The sequence below is a fragment of the Clarias gariepinus genome, chromosome 16 (assembly GCF_024256425.1).
Source record: "Clarias gariepinus isolate MV-2021 ecotype Netherlands chromosome 16, CGAR_prim_01v2, whole genome shotgun sequence".
Classification (NCBI taxonomy): domain Eukaryota; kingdom Metazoa; phylum Chordata; class Actinopteri; order Siluriformes; family Clariidae; genus Clarias; species Clarias gariepinus.
The window spans coordinates 14,416,366-14,436,239 of record NC_071115.1 but is presented as its reverse complement, the minus strand read 5'-3'; the positions used below and the strand labels follow the sequence as shown (position 1 = coordinate 14,436,239).

At 39.1% G+C, this 19,874-nt stretch overlaps 1 protein-coding gene across 1 annotated transcript in view; it reads right to left on the bottom strand.

The window, feature by feature from the left end:
* Positions 1 to 19,874, bottom strand: part of fam20ca (FAM20C golgi associated secretory pathway kinase a) — a 59,568-nt gene that overhangs the window by 12,814 nt on the left and 26,880 nt on the right. The gene's annotated exons all lie outside the window — the stretch shown is intronic.

Here is a 19,874-nt window from a genome sequence, read left to right as displayed (position 1 = left end):
CAGACAAACAAAAAAAAAAGTATGATTTGTGGTCAACCCTGTGATGTGAAAGATGCCCATGTTCCAGATCTCAGCAGGATTTCTGAGAATGAGGTCAGCCATCTAGAGAGAGGGTTAAGGGGGGGAAAAAAATAGAGAAACAGTATGGAGTTACAGGTCATACAGATCCGAGCTTGTGTATTCAGAGAGCTGGGTTGAATGGATAGTATACAAAATTTGGCAGCAGACTATCCGCTCTGTCTCGCCTCAAGGCTGAGATAGACTGAAACAGATGAGCCAGGAATGTGGACTGTTGCCTAGCAAGTCACATAGTGGATTATGGTGTTTTAATGTTTGATGTTTTTAGAAAAAAAAAAAAAAACACAGGTTGGCATTAATTTTTCAGTAGAATGCACTCATAAATTCAGTAAGAGAAAGACAAAGAGAGAGAGGGAGACAGACAGACAGAGACATGCATAAAGACAGCTAAGTGGATATTGGCTGTCTAGTATTTTATCTGCAGAATGTGCACAGAATGTGTTTTGCACAACTTGATCTAAACTGAGTGTTGTTTTTCCAGAACTACTGTTGCGTGATAGGCTGATCTATCCAAGGCTGTCACAGCTGAGGCAGATTGGGAGATTTTAGTGCGACCCAGGTGTGTGCTATGGCTTCCCAACAGCCTGCCTCAAACATTATTACAACCATCGCTCTCTTTCTCCCTCTCGTCCAGTGCGGCGCTATCTGCAGACGAAACCTGTCATATCATTCCTTTTAAGTAAGTGCATTCTTTGTTTCTGAATGTACCTCTTTCCCATATCTATAACTACTAACAAACTACAAATGGAAACGACTTTTCAACCTCTCTCTCTCTCTCTCTGTATATATATATATATACAGTATATCACTCACTCACACGGGAACCTGGAGCCTATCCCAGGAGACTTAGACTTATATATATATATATATATATATATATACACAGTGGTGTGAAAAACTATTTGCCCCCTTCCTGATTTCTTATTCTTTTGCATGTTTGTCACACTTAAATGTTTCTGCTCATCAAAAACCGTTAACTATTAGTCAAAGATAACATAATTGAACACAAAATGCAGTTTTTAAATAAAGGTTTACGTTATTAAGGGAGAAAAAAAACTCAAAATCTACATGGCCCTGTGTGAAAAAGTAATTGCCCCCCTTGTTAAAAAATGACTTAACTGTGGTTTATCACGCCTGAGTTAAGTTTCTGTAGTCACCCCCAGGCCTGATTACTGCCACACCTATTTTAATCAAGAAATCACTTAAATAGGAGCTACCTGACACAGAGAAGTAGACCAAAAGCACCTCAAAAGCTAGACATCATGCGAAGATCCAAAGAAATTCAGGAACAAATGAGAACAAAAGTAATTGAGATCTATCAGTCTGGTAAAGGTTATAAAGCCATTTCTAAAGCTTTGGGACTCCAGCGAACCACAGTGAGAGCCATTATCCACAAATGGCAAAAACATGGAACAGTAGTGAATCTTCCCAGGAGTGGTCGGCCGACCAAAATTACCCCAAGAGCGCAGAGACAACTCATCCGAGAGGCCACAAAAGACCCCAGGACAACATCTAAAGAACTGCAGGCCTCACTTGCCTCAATTAAGGTCAGTGTTCACGACTTCACCATAAGAAAGAGACTGGGCAAAAACGGCCTGCATGGCAGATTTCCAAGGCGCAAACCACTTTTAAGCAAAAAGAACATTAAGGCTCATCTCAATTTTGCTAAAAAACATCTCAATGATTGCCAAGACTTTTGGGAAAATACCTTGTGGACCGACGAGACAAAAGTTAAACCTTTTGGAAGGTGCGTGTCCCGTTACATCTGGCGTAAAAGTAACACAGCATTTCAGAAAAAGAACATCATACCAACAGTAAAATATGGTGGTAGTAGTGTGATGGTCTGGGGTTGTTTTGCTGCTTCAGGACCTGGAAGGCTTGCTGTGATAGATGGAACCATGAATTCTACTGTCTACTAAAAAAAATCCTGAAGGAGAATGTCCGGCCATCTGTTCGTCAACTCAAGCTGAAGCGATCTTGTGTGCTGCAGCAGGACAATGACCCAAAACACACCAGCAAATCCACCTCTGAATGGCTGAAGGAAAACAAAATGAAGACTTTGGAGTGGCCTAGTCAAAGTCCTGACCTGAATCCTATTGAGATGTTGTGGCATGACCTTAAAAAGGCGGTTCATGCTAGAAAACCCTCAAATAAAGCTGAATTACAACAATTCTGCAAAGATGAGTGGGCCAAAATTCCTCCAGAGCGCTGTAAAAGACTCATTGCAAGTTATCGCAAACGCTTGATTGCAGTTATCGCTGCTAAGGGTGGCCCAACCAGTTATTAGGTTCAGGGGGCAATTACTTTTTCACACAGGGCCATGTAGGTTTGGATTTTTTTTCTCCCTAAATAATAAAAACCATCATTTAAAAACTGCATTTTGTGTTTACTTGTGTTATCTTTGACTAATAGTTAAATGTGTTTGATGATCAGAAACATTTAAGTGTGACAAACATGCAAAAGAATAAGAAATCAGGAAGGGGGCAAATAGTTTTTCACACCACTGTAAATATATATATATATATATATACAGTTCTATTATGATATGCCCAATTGTTTAAGATATAAAGGGAACTAATGGCTTTTTATTTGCTAGGTGAGAGCTGAGACTTAGCACCGATTCAGAATTTAAAAGCCTGAGCAGCTCCCCTGAGAGGAAAGTCTGTCTGCCTTTTGACCCAGAATTTAATATGATACTCAGTGGTGGCCTAGGTAAGGCCTAATTTGACACCTTTGGTACACATTGTACCTCCTAAATTGTGGCCACTGGGGAGGGGAGCTATTGAACATACTCTTTGAAAAAAAAGGGAACTACAGAATAATTACTGTATCCAAAATGTGAAAAGAACAAGAAGAAAGCATAAAGGATGCACAAATAATTGAGATGTGTGTGTATGTGTGTGTGTGTAATGTCCAAGCACTTTCTCTCTTTTGTTCTCTTTCACTATTTTCCTCTCATCACTGTGTTCCAGATCTCGCTAATTTACACTGCGATCTCCTGCTGGGTTGTGATTGACAGTCCTATTGCACCGATCACAATGTTCCTGTCTGTTATTTCCTGTAGGGGAGGAAACCTTGGTCATGGTCAGACAACTTGTGATGTTACACACATGCTGGTCCACCTGTAAGAACCTTGGTCACAGATAGATGAACCAGTGTAATTGCCTCCATATAAATCAGAATAATGATAATAATAAAAAATCAATCATATTTTAAAAATTAAATTGAATTTATTTATTTTTTGCTAAATAATGACAAGCATGAGAAGGAATCCTTGTGCAACAGAATAGGCAACAGTCACTTCTATTTCTTTGTCTTTGTTGTTGCTTAAAAAAATACAGTGTAATTATTTCATAAACAGAAACCATAACACTACATGCAAATATGCAACCAGTGACATTCTAAGCTTAAACCTATGGGGCTGCTATATAGCATTTCTTTTAATTTCATTAGCTAGTGATTCAAATTCCTCTCTTCAAAATCTGAAGTTCTCAAGTGGGGTATAAAACAAGATGGACCATGCTGTTATAGGAAAATAATGCACTCGGGGGTCATTCCATACTCCCTCATATAGAGCAGATTTTTTTCTTCAGCAGAATACCTCAAAGTGTGTTATTCTACTTACATCACAGGGGATTGCAATTTACAATTCTTAAATAATTTATGAATGATTTCACACTTAGACTGGATCATATTTAGATCAGTAGTTCTCAAGCCTGGTCCGGGGTGACAACTATTAGCTGATTAGTTAATTCAGGTGTGCTAGAATCCAGGAAAACATTACAGTGTGCAGGGCAGGGGGTCCAGGAAACCCACCAAGTATGGGGAGAACATGCAAAACTCCATGTACACAGAGGTGGGAATCAAACCTAACCGGGAATCAAGCCCTGGAGGTGCAAGGCTAACCACTACACCACTGTGCCGCCTCCTTCCATGATCATCTTTATTTATTATTAGTTTTTAGATTACATGGAGACTGAGCACAGGCTATTAGTACAAAAACTATAATGAGCATATTTATAAAAACATATGATTTATATCACAGCCAAACTTACGTAATAATGAATCTGTTGATGATGAAACTAATGAAACTGGTATAAATGAATCTGCCTTCTAATTTGAGCGCTCACAAAAGTAGTATAAGCGATTTATTGATGCCTCAACTAAAGTTAAAATAACTGGTTGGAGACACTTAAAGAATCATAGACTTCTGTTTTTCAGCCTTTTTTTTAAGCTGTAGAGGGCTTCAGATGGCTTTCACAAAACTCTGACTTTGAAGTTTGAAGTCAACTTCTTGTCTATTCTGTGAATTCCTGACAGAAGCAACCTAACATTTAATATGCTTAGTGAGTTTTGGAAATCCATCAATCCTAAAAGCCCCTGCACCGCAAAACAGCCCCAGTGAATCCATAATTCACCAGCATAGTTTACAGTGGTTATGGGGTTTGATGCTGGACAAGTTTGCCTTGGATTTATTTGACCAAAACACAATTTACATTAGTGCCGCAATAATGCTTGGTACAGTTTAGCTGCTGGATTTTGTGTGTTCCTCTAAAGGACACATTTTTCTTAGGGATGTCAATAATTTTGACAGGGAAAATCTTATAAGAAAAAAATAACACTATTATACAAAGAGAGGCTCAAAGGTCTGGATCCTGAGGCAATTTTCCTTATATGAAATGTAATATTTTTCTTTTTATTTCAGACCCCACATGGCTTTAAACCTAGCAATGGAAGGTTGAACAGAACCAGACATAACACCACTTGACTTTTTCTTTGGGATCATCTGAATTTAGGAGTCTCTTAGTGTCAGCAAAGAAAAATCGATGCACATAAAGAAGGAAATCGTGTCTGCATGAGTTTTTATACATTATAAAAAATTCAGCGTTCAGAAGATTCTGCAGAAGTTGCTTCACAGAACAGATTTTCTTAAACTTGTCCGATTTTAAAGCACAGTAGCATCTAAACAGCGATTACATGAATAGCTTACCAAGCACAGAATCTCAGAATTGCTTCCCAAGCACAGAAATTCAGAATGAGCCTCGTCATGTCCCCCTGCACGGGACTAGAAATAACTGACATTCCTGTGAAATATTTCCCTAATGGCTTTACTATAAAACCAGTCAGCTTTCTGAAGCTCTCCCAGAGTGAGACTCCCAGGGAGACTTTGTAAGAGAGGACACAAGCACCACTAGCAGTCCTTCTTCCCTTTAATACCCTTTAATTGCATATTCAAAAGGAAGAGAGGTAAAATAGACAATTTTTGGAAACTTCTAAAAAGAACAAAACATGTTAATGCATGGGGTCAGTATTGCCATATATGATGCTTTACACTTTAAAATGTAAACAAAAAAAGAAAAAAAAAATTAATTTTTTTTGCAGTGCTGCTTTTGTAACCGATAGTTTGGTCTGGAAACAAAACCTGAAAATTCTGTTGCACCAGTGATAGGAAAAAATAAAGTTGTTTAATTTAAGGTAATGCAGTGACAATATTAGAATATGGAACTGTTAATAAAAAATATTCAGGACTGAATGTATGGAGTCAGATCAAATCTTAACAGAATTTTGGCAATTCTCTGAAAAAATTATTTTCCGGCACCTTATTTATAATATATTAAGTAGGATTTAGATATTTGATGGAAACCTTAAACTATCAAGGGTATCTTATGATACAATATATTTGACCCAAAGGTCAAGGTTACAGAGCCAGTTGAAATGATAAAATTGCCTATTTGTGCAATGTCATCGTAGATATGTTGCCATGACAACATCGTTTTAAAACAGTTTATGTTTTATCTGCATTATGTCAGCTTTCAAATTATGGTATATGCTATCCCAGGGCAAGTCACGATCAAGTATATGACCTTAGTCACCAACACCCCTGGACAAGGAAAGAATCAAGGTTCTTATTTTGATAGTTGAAAATTAAGGTTTCATATTTTGATAAGAGTATTTTCTGTTATTTTAAGTTCTTATTAAGTTCCCTGGTCACATCTTAATGTGATATTACAAGTTTAGGATTTAAAAGGTCATTGTCTTGCAAGGTCATTTAAAGGGGCTGATTTTATTTTTTACCTTCTTGGGTACAAACAAGAATAACAACAACAAAAACTATTTGTAATGTGGTGGTTTTGTGTTATTCTCCACCAAACAGATTATCCTAAAGTTTGCCAAGTGCCACGTACTGTATATATAACTATAAAAAAAATAAAGGATGTGCCCTAAACCACACATTTAATACTATCCCTCTTTAACAATAGCACCATTGATGCACTGACATACTAATTGCTAGAGCAGCATGCAGTTTGGGACACAGGCTCGATAAATAAGTGTATTAGTTGCAATAATTATTGTCCTCAGTTTTAAATTTAAAACACTTGTGTACAGGGTATTTTAATATAACTGTCATAAACTGTAAACCAACTTTAGAAGGAAAACAAAACAAAACACAAAAGCTTGGGTTTATGCTTGCTCCTTTGTGTGTGTGTGTGTGTGTGTGTGTGTGTGTGTGCGTGTGTGTGTGTGTGTGATCCTTTGCAGAACATTTTGATTTTGCCCTGCCTTTTAGATAACTACATAACATTATTTCTAACAAAACTCTGCGTGAAGCTTTTGTGGCGTAGTAATGTATGCTGACGGCACTGACTGTGACAACCCTGCCAGAATGACTCAAGCAGCTCAAGAACACTGTGTTTTTTGCTGTTTAATCCTGTCTTTCCCTCTGAGGAATCAATAATAATTTTAAACCAGACTTGTTTCCCTTGTAATCAGCACAACATTTAAAATTACTTATATTTAAAAAAAAAAAAAAAAAGCATCCTTAGGGCAGCAGCCTGTACTTCATGTTAAACTGTAATTTTAATCTATAGTCAGCGAAGAAGAACTCCATATCACAGTGGTAAATATTCTAAATAATACACATTTAAAACCTGGAAACAAAACATAGCAATCAGACACGTCTTCCAAACCATTTCTTATAAGCCTATACATGGGTGTAAGTGTGCACCAATTAGTTAGTTAATTTATCCTATAACTGTATTCCTTTACGTTTTGGTGCTATTATTACACAGTCGATCTGTGTTAAACTCCTCTACAGTAATAATCCACTTTCTCTAACCACTGTGGGTAACCTGATTTAATTTTAATTAGTTATTTAAGAGATATTTAAGTGAAAGTGCAGACGGGCCTTTTATCTTTGGATTATTAATATATATTATTGCCTACTTCTGTGTTGATGTCTTTTAATTGGACGAGTTTGACATGTTTAACTTTTAATGCCTGGTTCAATTCGTTCAATTTTAATCTTTTCCGGTAATTTCTATGCGTAGCAAAAAAATCAGTGACTGAAACGACTTCAATTACTTTAACTTCAATTACCACCACTTTTAAAAGTAGTTTTTTAATTATTTGGAGTTCCAGACAGTTGCCCAGTGTTATGGCTGAAATGAACTTAGTGAGACATAATAAAATTGAGAGCAAATCTTAGGTCAAAACCAAACAAAACGGTTGAGCGTGGTTTTGCAAAACAACAGCTGTTACTACTGTTGTGAGAAATGAGTGAGATAATGGCGACTTCTGGTCAGTGAGGTGTTCAAAATTCCACTGGTAGACAGAAACATTGTCATACTCTTATTACAGTATGTGCAAGCCTACACTTCTAAACTTCTTCCAACTAGAGCAAGTTGTTTTCCACTTGAACAAAGGCACTTCAGTCAGCCACAGCTGTCCGACATGATCTACACAACACTTTCCCTCTGGTCATTCTAACTCCTACTACATTTGCTTTTACTAACTTTTTTTTTTTCTGTCTTTCACCCATGGCTGTTTCCACACACCATTCTACATGGATGAACCCAATGACCTGTAGAGTGATTGAGACACCAGACGAGACTGCAGACCTGAGTTCACCCCTGTTACCAACACCTGAAACCTCTATTCACAAATTCTCCAGGAGCACATATACTGTACTGTACAGAGTGGCACTGGGCAACCTTGAAATGGCATACCTCTGTATTTCGTTAGACAAAGCTTGGAGAGACAGAATGAGCTCTCTAATCTTTATGTAATCCTGGCTGGGTTTATGGTCCTGACAACAGGGCCGTTCATCTGTGCTCTCATACAGATCTTGGAGGAGACAATGTTACATAAGGGAAGGAGGTCAAAAACTATTTACGGGAAAGAGGAAAATCTTAAAAACTAAAGAAATTTGGATAAAAAAAAAACAAATTAAGTAATCATTGGAAAATATATTTTTATTCCCTTTGCCTTCTTTTTCACCTTTTCTTTTTATCTCCTGCTATACAGACACTAGCCACATGCAGAAATCACAGAGAGAGTGACAATTTTTTTTTTCATTTTATGAAAACAAAACAGACAAAGAAAATATGTCATAAAATAGTTTTTAAATAGCAAATTTTGAGGATGACCAGAGCCAGATGTTTTGTTTCTCTGCAGTGCATACATACTGTACAGTAAGCCTGGGTTAAGAATATTATACACTTTTAGCTCAATTCCCAAACTGATTTAGTTTACTAAATCTGGCCTAAATTGCATTCCTGTGCTTATTTTCTGTTCTTATTTAGTCTCTGAACTCCTTAAGCGCTACAATATATCATCACTTTCCTGTCCCTAATGGATCCAATTAAATAAAAGAATGGACTACTTATGTCAAGCATTGTCATTGTTATAGAAATAAAATGTGTAACATTTAGGGGAAAAAGGTTTAGGATACAATAGGTTTTTAAAGCTTGTTCTCAGAAGCACTCTGGTATTGCTGAGCAAATCATGTTAATACTGCCTGGGCTGTGCTCTCTAAATGTTCTGTAATAACACTCGCCCACTTTTGCAGAGAAAGAGACTATCAAAGTTAGACATCATAGTCAGCATTAAAGCAGTAATAAAACTGTTCTCTTTTTCTCTTTTTTAATAAAGAATAAAGCTTTAATTGACAGTCCATCAAATATCGACTAAGGATTCATATTTCAAAATAATGAACTACATTGTGAGAAGCATAAAATGACTGAAACTGTTATTTGATCAGTTTTAAAAGCAAAATAGACAATAGAGAAAACTGGTACATTAAGTCTTTATTGAAAGGTGGTGCGATTCTTACTGAATGAGAGCAATTATTTTCAATAGTTTATAGCTGCTCAAAAATTCTGGTATGGCTTCAGCATGTTTTTCTTTTTTTAACATTTAAATAATTGTATATTTTTATCATGTTTTAATTGATCCACATTCATTTACACAAGTAATTTGAAACGAACTGAATTGATTTGTATGTTTTAGTTGTGTTACTGAATAAGCTGAGAGGTTACCAGGTAGGGTATTTAATAAAAAAAAGAAACAATGACTTAAAAAGGACATTAAAAAATATGCTATGTTGTAACTGTCACATATATTAAGACATTGGATAATTGGAAACAGTAGAATTCACTGTGGTAATTATATTTCAGAGTAAAGAGAATTAAGGGTCATTGTGATTTTTAATTAGACCTGCCCTAGGGCACTGAGGGGAAGATTACAGTGCATTGATTCAATCCCTCTCCCTTGCTGTGCTGCACCTTTCTCTCTCTGACTATAATTGACATCGCCCTCAGGCTGTCGCTTTCTGCCGGCTGCACAGACGCGAGGACTTGCTGTACACTGCCACTGCTACCCAGTAGCTCCAATGACAGTCCTCTCTGTTATTACTTTTCTTAAGGTTTAGTCTGAGAATGAATAGTACTACCTGGAGCTGTCTTTCCAGCTGTCTCAAGAGCAACCTATTGAAATTCTGACTTTATACAGAGAAAGCACCTGCCTCAGATCAGTCTAAAAGGTCAGCAAAATACTCAGCAGTGATGCCCATTAGCTGGTTACACATTTAAACGTCACCTTTCTGCCCACCATGACAAGGGGGCCGCTGGTTAGAGTTGGGAATCTTCTTGCCAACTCGTTTCTGTTGGATAAGACTGGGGAAGCTGCCAGAGCCCTCACACTTGGAACTGCTGTGAAAGCACAAATTGGAGATGTCCCTCTCAGGGCTGCTTTAATTAATAAGGATGTGATATACACTCAGTTACGAATCAACTGGAAAAATCCTTGCGCAGTGCTGTTCAAGCAGTGCTGACATTGGTTCAGCCACTGGGATTGCTGAAGCTAAAAGCATTGAAACCTCATGGAATTCTGAAAAAACAAACATGCTACATTTATAATATACCCATCTCCCATGACTTCTTTGTAATACTTACACTAATGTTTTTCTTGGTTATGTTTTTTTTTTCTGTAATGCAAAACATTCCTGTTTCCTGGAAGCCTCCCCAAAAGCATCTTATGATGTAATGTTCCCTGAATGCCAGATTTAATTGTGTTTTCCAGCTCTAAGGAGTTGCTGCTTGATAAATCTTCACCGTGCATCTTAAATAATTTATATACTCCTTATGGATAAATAGATTTATTGAAAAGGAAATCTAGTAGTCCATGTGGAAGGCGAATTTTAGTTCAAACGATGTCCTGTTTCATTGTTCCAAAGACCTTGTTCAATTTCCAAGTAGATATTAAACCTCCTTTAGTCAAATTCCAATTAACTTTAAGTGCAGAATTTCAGCAGACCTTTTATCTTTTAAAATGCTTCGAATAAATTCGACTTGACTCAGGAAACTGAGCAGCAAACAAACAAACAAAAAAACCCAACAACAAATTATTTCCAATGTCAGAATTGATTTAAAACCCCTCGCAGACTCCTGACGGCTGCGGCAGTAAAGCGTTTGGCATGTGGTTGGGGGATTGTGTGTTTGAATTGAGATGATGCTTGAGATGGCTTTCCTCTCTCCCTTGCCAATAAGAGAAATCAGGTGTGCTATGAAGTTACTTGAGCTCCAGCCATGTGTAAAGATTCACTGCCTTTAAATCACCCGAAGTGTTTTTCTAAGGGCTCTTCAAGTCAAGTCAAGGAAATAAATGTTGATTCTGATTGGTCAGATGGTGCTGATAAATTTTCTATAATAGCAGCTTTGACAGTAGTTTCAGTTGCAAGATAAACAAAATGTCTATATTAATGCACTCTTTTTAATATATTATCATTTATATAGAAACAATTAATGCTTGTTCATATTCTGAAGTTTTTTGTGAAGAAACAGCGTTTAACAGCGTTTCCAATATCATAGATTTTTTTTGCAGTTAGGCTGTACTGTACTGTACTGTAAGGCTATTTATGTTTCTCAACATTAAACAATCTTCAGTACCAAGGGCACTTTGTGTTGTTTTTTAGTAAGATTTTTTTGTTGTTCAGATAGAAAGCAAGAGGATTTGGTGTATGAATATCTGTTTATGACAGTGTATTAGTGTATTGTGATAATGTTAGGAGTAACACATCCTAATGTGCCTGGTGAATATTCCATTGCTGAATCCATCATTATAAAATAAGGCCAGTGCACTGAGTCAGAAGGAAGTAGACTGTGTAACCAAAAGTATGTGGGCACCTGACCAACTACACACAAACCTGCTTGTTAAACATCCTATTCCAGAGTTAGTTCCTTTTGGTATTATAATAACCTCCACTCTACTGGGAAGGCTTTCCACTAGAATTTACAGCATGGTTGTGGGGATTTGCTCATTCAGCCACAAAAGCATTAGAGAAGTCAGACACTATAACACTGTTTAATCCAAAGATGTTCCATTGGGTTAAAGTCAGGTGTCTGTGCAGGTCACTCAAGTTCTCCAAAATATCTTTATTTAGCATACTTTGTTCTAGGAGACTTTTCATCATACAAAGACATTCTGGATTACTTTGTGCTTCTATCATTGTGGTAACAGTTTTGGAAATACCTGAAATCGATATGATGTCCACATACTGTTGGCCATACTATAGTATAGTGTATAAACCAGAGCCAGGCTGTTTAACCTCATTATTCTAAAAGACTGAACATTTTACTAAGCTTTATATCTTGTTTTTCCAGAATGGCTGGTTGGCACTGTCAGGTTCATATGCAAGACAAACAAAAAAAGAAAAGAAGCACAAAGAAGTGATCAAAGTCTACCTTTCAAGCATAGAGCTTAACAATAAGCAGATTAACTGCCAACTCAAAAAGATTACTGTGTTTAACTGTTTCTGTGTTTAAGGGACTTGAATTAGATTAAAAAAAATCTTAACAAACATCCTTGTTACACTCCAGTAAGAAAATATGTGGACTACAAGCAACAATTACTTGTATATTATTCTGCCTGTTATCATCATAGTGTTTTCTTTTAAAGCATTTTGCTATCATTTCTCATTTCAAAAACCGAGTTCAGGTTGTGCAGTACAGCACTGAAATGAGACGATATATAGGAAAATGACATTACTGGAAAATGGTTACTGGATGAGCTTTACTGGCTGGCCTTGGAACGCTTTTCCATTCAGGAGTCACATGACCAGAACATTACAAAGGCCACGATAATGAAGCCACAAGTAGGACTTTAAAGTGCCTTTGGATAATCATTCCTTCTCTTCTCAAAGCTTCCGCTTCTCATAGCACAGATTTACTAGAGTCATGAATAGCTCAAATCTATAGGAATTCATTCCAAATCAAAATTAGTCACATGCTTCAGAGTTCAAGTGGTAACCTGACAGAGGATTCGACAGATGTACAGTATGGATGGCTGAAGATGTGAATCATATATCATACTGTACAGTATATAATATGAATGTTATATATTTAAATTACACACATCTCACATTAAATTATGTTTTTCCCCCTGTGGTGTATTTAAATTTCATAACAACATTACATAAAGAGTTAAATTAGACATACACCAAACATCAAGTGTTAATTATCATTTTAGAAAACTACGAAGGGCATTTAAATCAAACCATATTTTTGACCTTTTGCTTTTTTAGGACTACCTTTATTTCTTTATAATCACCTTTTACACTAATGCCCTTATCCTAGTGTTTCATTAGTGCTCAAGGTTGAAATATTATTATTATGCTGGAGCCATGATCAGTCATCGGGCTTTTTATGTCAAAACATTCCTTTAATTCACAGCAGATTAGCATTCTTTTGTGCTCGGTCAAATGCAGAAAGCTCTCTTTCACCCAATCTGCACTGACCTCCCAAGAAATGCAGGTGTTTGTGAATGATTGTGCGTACAGTTCCCACAAACAGATGTGACTCTTCCATAAGCTGGCAACAAATTATCTGTTGATTTTTAAGGATCAGGCATTCAACCTGCTGAATGTTCACGAGAATTACTGCAGTGGGCTCCAAACCACCTTGACCGGGATCGCTATACACAGACATTGTCAGTTGGTTTTGCACCCTTATTCTTCTTTTTATGAGACGGCAGCTCCTGGTTTGAACACCCCTCATGGTTATCTGAATAAAAATGTAATATTTTGTTTTACTACTATCATAGCCTCTACTTTTGTGCTTCACAGAATCTGTATTTCTGTAACTAAATCTTGTCACTAGGAAAACAACAACATACGAAATGTACAGGCAAAAATGTTGATGCACCCTACCTCCCCTCCCCACCCACCCAACCATATATACATATCTCTAACTTGTTGACAAAGTTGGTCTTAAGTGTGAAACATGCAAGTTACATGCAAAGTTGGCAAGAAGAGCCACTAACCAGGCACAAACCATCATAAACCTTTTTAGACCAGTGTTTAATGTGATGTTTTGACTTGACCATTGAAGTTCAAAAGCTGAAGAGAATAATAATGAAGACAAGTCTGGATGTTTGCAGCTGCTCTACTCCAGGAGGGATTTTAAGCACTTTTCCTATGCCTTCTCCAGCCCATAAATCAATTTGTATTCATCAAGCTCTCATCCCTTGATAGTTGGTGTGTATTGAGCAGTGGCGTTTTAGCATCTGCTGAAAACTGGGCCAGCCATCAACAGGAAAGTGAGCCACTATGATCTGTAAAACAGCACAACTTGTAATAGGAATCGTGATAAAAAGGTAACAAAAAAATTAAGGCACAGTACTGCTGTGCTTTTATGTTTAAATCATAATTACATCTTGCTCAAAAGAGCAAAAACAGTAGAGCAAAATAATTCAGCATGAAAACAAACCAGTTCAATTTCAGTGCAAATCTCCTGACAAACAAATCTCCATTGTTCGGGTGGGAAAGCTCTTTCACTTGACAGAAAGAAAAAATACCATTTGGTGTTTGGGATCATTCTTTAGATTTCTGCTGTTTCATGTTTGTAGTAATAGATTTTTTAAAGACATTTTAGCTCACTGTAATGAAGCTTGACCTGAAGACAAATAATCGAAGACGCTAATGTAAACACAACCAGCTAATATTGTGGATTTGAGAACACATGTGGTAATGTAGTTATCAGTGCATTCTGAGAAATAATATTTTTGGTGAATAATCCTGAAATGATCTACCATGACCACTCCCCACCAGACCTGTCACATGACCTGCTACCACACTCTCATTTCATGACTTCAAATCACATACACTTGTTCTCACTCACTGACTGGCAAACCTCTACTATTATGGGCATGATATTTGTGTTTTAATCGTATATATATAGGTGATACATTTTGCCTGACAGAATTAATTGATGATCTAATTAAGTTTCATAAAATGTAGATTTATTAGAAAAAGCAACTATATGCTAAAAATTTTAATTACTTTTACAGTTAACAGTCAGGATAATGGAAACACTGATCTTCTCAGTGGGAGAGTTAGAGTTAGAATATCTGTTAACTCCCATTTATACACTAACTAATATGTAAAGTCCCTTAAAGGCTTTTGCTACAGTGAAGAATAAATCTAGTTTTTGCACATTATTCCCTTATTCTCAAGAGCACCGTGAAAAAATCTTGGTTACTTTGCCCTAATTAATTAACAAATTAATTAAAGTTTATTGTAAATATTATAACTTTATTTTTACTTATAATAATATCTTCACTGAAGAGAACCATACTATACTATTACATATTATGCTACACAATATGATGCACTGAACAATGTTACAAAAGACATGACGACATTATCACAAAATATTTGTGACTTTGGAGGCAATACACAAAAAAAAAGCTAACTGAACTATATGGAACAAAACATAACAACAGTGCTTTTATTTTTTGGTGTGTTTTTGTTAAATATTGTTAAATTACTGGAAATATATAATGGAAATTATGATGCTATGATTTTGCATTGTATCAAATGGTAATCAAGATTTTTTTTTTGGACCAAATAAGTACTGTAGTACTTTGTAATTTACTAAAAAATTAACTTAACACATTCTAAAGCTTAAACTTTCAAGCACTACATGAACACTGTTTGTTGTGAAGTTGATTGAATAGATCTATTATAAAAGAAAGTGACCATTTTAAAACATGCTGTGAAGCAGTTAGAGTCAAAGGTTCAAAAGTAGGCAGCTTATTAAACCATAAAACTATATTAAAGCATGAATTATAAGAAAAAGCTTGGAAACCTAGGCATAAAACACACAACTACAGCACATGTGACAAAACAACAAACCTTGACAATGAAATGCAAAGTGCAATGCATTATGAATAAACGCAGTTATATCAATTAAGAAGACATAAGACATGTGCAAGTAATCAGTGAGGAATGTGCTAAGGTTATGTGACTTGCAGGGCTGATGGGCTACGGAATTCTAGTTGGCTGTTGTGACACCTGCATCTTTTTGAATTCATGGCTAGTGTTGCTTTGCTCTCTATTAAGTTATGATGTCATCATCTGACATCCAACAGAGAGAATGCAAGAAATAAAATTAGTTACAATTTTCTCAAAATTTACTATATGTAATTCCATATGTAGACTGGTCAAGCTACTGGAACATCCACCAGAGGAGCAAAGACCTTTCCAGCTATTCATTTTATGTCTAACAACAAACCAAGAATTTCCTGCTGCTTTGTCATGCAGCTTCCTTGCTTTTAATTAATTCAATGTGAAGATCATTAAAAAGCCATTAACCAGTAGTGCACGAGTGCTAATAGAATTGTAGTGGATTTAAAAACACTGTCTTTTATGAGGCGCCGTATAGGGCTTAAATCAAACTTTACTCATGCACACACATATGAAACACTTGCATACACATATATGAAACACTCACACATACATATATACTACTAACTGCTCAAACAACTACATATGAAACACTTGCATACACATATATGAAACACTCACACATACATATATACTACTAACTGCTCAAACAACTACATATGAAATGCGCGCGCACATACATACATACTTTCCGCGCACACACATACATACTTTCCGCGCACATACATACATACTTTCCGCGCACACACATACATACTTTCCGCGCACACACATACATACTTTCCGCGCACATACATACATACTTTCCGCGCACATACATACATACTTTTCACGCACACACATACATACTTTCCGCGCACATACATACATACCGCGCACATACATACATACATACTTTTCGCGCACACACATACATACTTTCCGCGCACATACATACAAACTCTTCTCGCACATTCACCTATGAGATTCTCAGTGTAACCGGAAGGCATTTCAGTGTAACCGGAAGGCATTTCAGTGTAAAAGGAAGGCATTTCAGTGTAACCGGAAGGCATTTCAGTGTAGACGGACTTGTCGCTTCATTCTCCCTGAATGGTAGTACTGGTTTGTATCATCACTGCTCAATCACATGGCGTATTCAGAACTATCCACATAATGTCTGAATATGTCAGCGGCAGAAAACGCAGGTGATGATTTGCAAAAAGAAAATTGAAGCACGGAATCTGTGGCTAATATGTCGGATCCTACAACAGAAAGAAATACTGTTTTGTGAAATGTGTTTCCTCGCCTTCGCTAATATGAACAATAACTCATCGGAATCCCACGGGACAAACATTGTTCCGACCCCCCATATCACCCACTTTTGTGGTGATAAATAAATCACCTTAAACTGTCCATTAACGGTCTATTTAAGAAACGCTACTACTAATCAGGGAGAATGAAGTTCATATACATTGAAATTACTACTCCCTACACCCTACTCCCTGCGCAGGAAATGTCTGAAAAGGGAACTTCACTCTACAAAATTCCACCATTCAGAACACCATGCAACGTCACTTCCTCCTTGCGTTACCATGGTAACACAAGCACCTCGGATACCTGTCGCTGCTGCTGTGAAAATTTCACGCTACGGACATTAAATATAGATTATTTATTGAAACAAAAACTGATACCATAAAAAAATATAAAACGTATTATTTATTTATTTATTTTTACAGATTACTAGCCTATATAATACGAATGGTTTCTTTATTAAATCAAAATGTAAATTATTGTGTCCTATTTATATGATGTCCTCGCCTCGATAATAATTATAATAAAAATATAAATTATTTTTCGAGTAAAATTTTTTCACACTCCAGCGATATGTAATGACTTATAGGAAATTATCCATTCCCTTTTCCGCTAAACTAAAGATCCGTTGTTCACTCGTTCCCTACACCGCTACAGTTGGCTTTGTGCGCGTGCACAGAAAGTATGTATGTGTGTGTGTGCGTGCGTGTGCGCGGAAAGTATGTATGTATGTGCGCGGAAAGTATGTATGTATATGCGCGGAAAGTATGTATGTATATGCGCGGAAAGTATGTATGTGTGTGCGTGGAAAGTATGTATGTATGTGCGCGGAAAGTATGTATGTATATGCGCGGAAAGTATGTATGTGTGTGCGCGGAAAGTATGTATGTGTGTGCGCGGAAAGTATGTATGTATGTGCGCGGAAAGTATGTATGTGTGTGCGCGGAAAGTATGTATGTATGTGCGCGGAAAGTATGTATGTATATGCGCGGAAAGTATGTATGTGTGTGCGCGGAAAGTATGTATGTATGTGCGCGCGCATTTCATATTGTGGCGTGGGCGGGGTTTTGATGGTCTACCATCATGCTTTGCGGGAGGGATTGTTTTGTGTTCACCCTGTTGGGAAAAAGTGTTCAAGTTAGTGGCTTCGGCCATAGGTGTGTGTGTGTGGAGGATGGGTGTTTTATGGAGGTTGGATGTGGTGGATTTTGTGTATACGTGCGGAAGAAAATAAATTACTCCCAGCCATTTGCATTGGGCAGCAAAAGCAGCTCACTCGTCTCTCCAAGTTCCTGCATAGCGGTGAAAAACGCTACATTTGGTGTCAGAAGTGGGATGGAGAGTCGCGGGTTAGAGCGCACCCCGGAGGAAATCCGGCGGATCCAAATAGGCCGCCGAGTGGCAGAGCGGCTGAGGAGGAAGAAGCCCCTCCCTGATGGGGCCAGCGCGGGCAAAGAGCGGCGACCGGAGCGGAGCGGCGCGTTCCAGGTCCCGGCATTGGACCTCGGAGAGGATTCCTCCAGTGACGCGGCGCCGGCACCGGAGCAAGCTACAGCTCCGTGCCCCGTCCGCCAGCGAAGCGACCTGCAGCTGCGCCTGCCGGCCTACAACGGCGCCGGCGATCCCAACGCATTCATCGCCCAAGTAGAGCTAGCCGCCAAATTCGCGGGCTGGTCCCCGGCAGAAACAGCCGTCCGGGTGGCCCTCTCGTTGGAGGGAGACGCGCTGCGGGCGCTGCAAGACCTCCGGGCTGATGAGCGGGATGACTGGGTAAAGCTGCAGCAATCGCTCCGTTTTCGCTTCGGCACAGGTGAACGTAATGAGGCTGCGGGCGAGGAGCTGGCAACCCGCGTGCGGAGCGCCTCCGAGCCATTGGGGGCGTTCGCCATGGACCTAAGAGCTCTCGCGCGCATAGGCTACCCGGAGTTTGGGCCCGCCCAGCAGGAGGAGCTAGCGCGCCGTGCTTTTCTGCGGGGAGTCCGGCCGTGGCGGCTTCGGGAGCACATCCGGCTAGCGGCACCGGCTTCCCTGGCTGAGGCGCTGCGCGAGGCTGAACGCGCCGAACCCATCATGGCGGAACGCCACGGCGAAAGAGCCGAGCGCACTCCCGTGGCTCGGGGCCGCTCGGTAGGTGAACCTGGCCGGGGACAGGGCTACCCGTCGCGGCTAGGCCTCGACACCGCTCCTGAGAGTTCGCGACGCCGCCGAGGCCAGGGGCCGCCGGATTACCGCTGCAATCTTCTCCGGCCTGAGGACAACGTACCCCAGCAGCCGTTAAACTAGCTTCGGGGGGCGCCGAGGGGAAGCCGCCTCCCACAGCTTTCCTTGTTTCCCCGACTGCCGGTCTCAATCTCCGGTCAGGACGTGTAGGAAATCGCGCGGGGGTTTACGTTCAGTGTGGCCTGGACAACGTTTCGCTACGAGCGCTCGTGGACACCGGCTCTACCGTTTCGCTGCTGCGCTGGGGAGTACTGGCACAGGGTGATTGCGATCGTTTGCTGCCGGCCCCAGCCGCGAACATTCGCACCGTGTCGGGGAGTTATCTGGAGATACGGGCCTGTCGCACCGTGCGAATACAAGTAGGTGCAATCATTCTTTTTCATCCATTCTTTGTGGCCGACATTGAGGATGATTGTATCTTGGGGTTGGATATTTTGGAAAGGTGGGGTGCCGTACTGAATCTCGATGACGGAACGTTGCGTGGTAGCTTCGGGTTAGCCAGGTTGCTAGTGCCCAAAACGCAGCCGGACAGGTTAGTGGAGCAAACCCGGAGGGCGGAACTTCCGGTTGGCGCCCCATGTAAACATCCGGTAGCAGACCGAACGAGCATAATGGCCGAGCTTATGCAGCGTAGCAGCGTAGGCCTAAATCAGACGTAGACCGATGCCGTGAAGTCCCTTTTGAACGAGTTCGCGGACATTTTCGCGGTAGATGAGCGCGAGTGCACTCATACCAATTTGGTGCAGCACAGTATCGATACGGGTAA